The following is a 4640-nucleotide window of genomic DNA, read 5'->3' on the forward strand; positions in this document are numbered from 1 at the left end:
GGCCTCGCACAGCTCAAGGACCACTCAGCCTGCTGGCAGCTCACCCTTCCCCCTCCCCCCACCAAGAGAGAGCCAAGTAGGCTCAGAAAAAAAAGAGATCAGGCCCCCTCACCCTTGTGCATGCGACGAGGCGGAGGGTTAGTTCTCCTTAAATGGAAACAGTGGCTTTTAAAAAAAACACCATTTCATTTTAGAGAGAATTAAACCCCTGTTCTGTGTACAAGCACCCTTAACCATTGAGCTGATGAGCACAATGATTCACCAGTTATGTATCTACCTTACAGTACTTTCATCCAGTCCAGTGATTCCCAGTTGGTGTGCAGCAAGATCCATTTAAGGGTGCCACACTGCTGATGCCACCAGGTGGAACTGGTCCACTGTATATCCGTGTTTCAGGATATGCCATGCAGGGCTAGTCTGGAAAATGGCTGTGGCAGGGGAGTCCCTGTATAGCATGATCTGATAAGGAGGGACTGCCATGAAGCTGCTGCTACTGCTGCTGGCAGCCTGCCAGAGAGCCCAGAGCAGCAATGCCACTGGCAGATAGGATACATAGGTGCTGCCTCAGCCCCTGCTCTTCTTGGCAGTTGAGAGGCAACCCCTGGGCTTCATGCTTCAAGGCAAAGGGGTTGAGAGTGGGGGCATGCCTCCCTTGCATGAGGAAAGGACTCCCTATGCCCACAACTGCAGGGAATGCTGCTAGAAGTTATACAGGATTCCCTCTCTGTATGCGGGTTCTGTATGTGCAAATTCGCTGTTATGCGATGACCCTTTTTATACCAAAAATTTGTTATACGCTAGGTAAATTCACTCCTATGCAATGGGTGTGGTGGAAGCCCAAGCGCTTTGCTCTCTGCTGCAACTGTGCTGCACCCCCTGCCTGCCCAGCAGTGGGACACACATGGCATCACGTGGCTCTTGGGGCAGTGGGGCTCAAAGTGCAGTGTTCAGTGGCAGCTGCCTCTACCACACACAGATCGGGGGGCATGTGCCCCCCGGACCTCCGCTTGTCCTATCAGGGCCAGGGCCCCACTCACCCCACCCCCCTGCTCCTGCCTGTGCCCTGCTCCCTCCCTCACTGCTGGGGCCTTGATCTGCTCCCCCCACAACAATGGAACATATCCCTATTTGTTACCTTGTAAAGTGGGTTCCCTTTATGCAAATGTGAGTTATGCACTGTTTTCCAGGAACACATGTACAGTATAAAGCGCGGGAAACCTGTAGAGGGTACCTTGAGTCTAAGAAGGCTGAGAAGCACTGACCTAGTCTGTGTTTCCTTAGCTCACTAGTGAGAATATCATGGGAGACTTGTCAAAAGCCTTGCCAAAATTGAGGTGCATCATATCCATTGCTCTTCCCATCCACAGAGCCTGTCACCTTATAGAATGAAAGGCATGCCTTGCTTTTGGTGAATCCATGCTGGCTGTTCCTGATCACCTTGTTTTATTCTGGGTGCCTAGAATAGACTCCTTGTTGAGATATTCCATAATCTTTCCTAGAATTGAAGTCTGACTAACTGCTCTTTCATTTCCCAGATCCTCCTTCTTCACTTTCTTAAAGATGGGCAGTATATTTGTCCTTTCCCAGTATCTAGGATCACACCTGACCTTCATGAGTTCTCACAGATGATGGCCAATGGCTCTGAAATTTCATCAGCCAGTTCTTTAAGTATGCTAGGTTATATCCCATCCAGCCCTGCTGATTTGAAAATATCTAGCTTCTCTAAGTAAGCCCCAAACCTGTTCTTCCACTACTCTAGGCTGTTTTTTCACCTTCCCTATCTTAGCTGCCAACAACATTCATGATCTGGTAACTGACATGACTTGTGAAGATGGGGTAAAAAGGCACTGAATACTTCAGTCTTCTCTATATCATTGCTTTGTAGACTGCCTTCTGTATTCAGTGAAGAAACCTACATTTTTCTTGGCCTTCCTCTTATTTGTGACAAACTTGTAGACTCCTTTAATCCTTTGCACTCCTTGCTAATTGCATCTAAAATTGCCTTGGTCTTCCTGATTTTTTTTCCTGTATACCCCTACAATACTCCTGTATTCCACACTAGTAAAGTAGTCAAATATCCCATTATTGTAGGATTCCTTTTCAAGTTTCAATTCAGTGAAGAGTTCACTGGTTAGTCAGGTTAGCCTGCTACACTTCCTATTTTTTTTCCCATTGGGACAGTTTGCTCCTATACACTTAACAGAGCTTCCTTAAGGTACAACCAGCTCTCATGGGCTCTTTTCCCCTTAGACTTGCCTCTCAGGGCATCCTGTCTACCAGTTCCCTGAATTTGCTGAAGTCTACTTTTCTGAAGTCCATTGTCTATTCTGCTGCTTTCTTTCCCTTAGGATCTTGAGCACTATCATTTCATGGTCACTGTCACTCAAATTACCTTTCACCTTCTCATTCTTAACCAATTCCTCCTTGTATGTGAGCAGCAAATTGAAAAGTGGTTTTCCCCCTGCCCAACCTCATTGGCCTCTCTGTCACCGGCACTAAAAAGTTATTCTGGACAATTCAAACATTTGATGGACTGCCTGTACGCTTCTGTGTTACCATTTCAGCAGATGTCACAGTCATTGAATTCACAAGATGTGGCCCTCATCAGGTATTTGGAAACTTTGGTTAGTTTTTTAAAGAAAATGTTCTCTACCTCTTCCGTCTGGTGTGGTGGTCTATAACAGACACCCAGTGTAACATCACCTTGTTGTTCTCTCCTCTGACCTTGACCCAGAAACTTGCAACAGACCTGCCTACTTTCTTCTTTGTACTTTATCTCTCTTATTTATAGAGCAGTTCAGTTTTTCCGATGTTTGTCCTTCCTGAATAATTTATACCCATCCATTATGGGTATAAGTTATTGTACAAACATCCAGTTGTACAAACTATCCCTCCGAATCTGTTATCCTAATTACATTAAAATTCTAATTGTCCTAAAACTTACAGTTTTTTCTGCTTATTTTCCCATGCTTCCTTCATTAATGTATTAACATTTTAGGTAACTAACCTAATTTCTCTCAGAGAACATTGTTAATGTTTTTTTAATTATAATTTTAATAAGTCTATTCATCTTGACTTCTTGGATGCTACAGTACTGCTCCTGACACATTTTATGTTTATATTCCAAATAAATGTTTGTTTAACTCATTACAAACTGAAAACATGTAAGTGGGAGTTGCCTTCAATTGGTTGCCTTTTTCATACAAAAAAATGTTTGTAATTTATTCTGACACAAAAATGTATGTTTCTTAGCCAGGGCAGTAGGGCCTCTAAACTCAGATACTTGTTTAAAAGAAACAAGGAGATCAACAAAAGATTGACTAGAGCGTGTTTATACTGGGCATGATACTCATAATATTCAAATGTAATCCTCATGAGACGTCTGGAGATATTATAACCTTGGTAATATAAAGAGTTGGTGACAGGCCCTGGGCAGATGAATGCATGGCATTTACATATACCAGTGTAAATTACACTGGAATAAGGAACAGAGAGAGATGTGTAGCTATCTCAGAGTAGCTGATATAGAAGATAACTATAACTGCTCTATGCTGCTAGACAGCAGGGAAGAAGAAAATAGCCTTTTTATCTTTATGAATGGCAGATGATTCCTGAACAGGAATAGCTTATACTCGTACAGTTTTTTATCCTAGATTCAAGAGGAATTCTCATTGAATAGAGCAAACTTAACATAGTTTAGGGTTTGCATCATCTGTTTAGTGTTTTTATTTACTACTTTTATATCACTATAATACTGATTTTCTCAATGTAAGTTTTTAGCCTGACCAGGGCTAGAACCATCCATAAATGGGGGGAAAAAAGATTCAATTAGAGAATTAGAGAAATATATGTGATGTAAAACATACCTTAGCTCACTGCTTATCTTCTGGCATCACAGGATCTTTCCCTATAACGTCTTTTATGTGCTTTGTCCAGACTTCATTTAAATTACTTCAGGGATGGAGCTTTCCCCATGCTGTTGAGAAACTATTCCATGATATAAAAGATCTCACTGCTAGGAATTTTTTTCCTGGTATTAAATTTTAAGTTTTCTTTTCATCTTAGTCTTTTTTATTCCTAGTAAGTTCTCTCACACCTTGGACAACACTTAAAGTTGCCCTTCTCCAGTCTTTCTAGTCTGAAGTCTCCAGCTTCAGAATTTCATTTGCTTGTGCATAATTACATCCTCCATTCATTGTTTGTTCAAGCTGTTTGAATTTATTTATAAATATTTCTTGTCAATAAATCCCAGAAGCCCTAAAACGTGTTATTGTTCTCTTACACCTTTCTAAGTATCTCTTGAGGGGGTAGGAAGCACCTGGACCAAAGTAATCCTTATGTTTACTTCACAGACAATATGTTATACCAGGGAGGTTCAGTGCTTGGGGTTTGGTCTGGTTCTTCATATGAAGAGAAGCTAGTAATTCCTTCACATATTCATGCTGTCCAAAATCACATTAGGCTTTTTTTTGTGTTCCTGCTATGTCACAACGGAACTTGGGTGCCTATACATGAGCAGGGAGACTGCTGTGATGTGCTTTAATTACAGCATGTCAGGGCAGACTTGATTGATGGCTTGATTAAGTCTGCTGGAGAAGGGTAATTGCCACGCTCCAGCAGCCTCCCGTGTCTTACCTCCA

This window comes from Gavialis gangeticus, unplaced genomic scaffold (genome assembly GCF_001723915.1).
Source record: "Gavialis gangeticus isolate Ggan-Ray unplaced genomic scaffold, GavGan_comp1, whole genome shotgun sequence".
Taxonomy (NCBI): domain Eukaryota; kingdom Metazoa; phylum Chordata; order Crocodylia; family Gavialidae; genus Gavialis; species Gavialis gangeticus.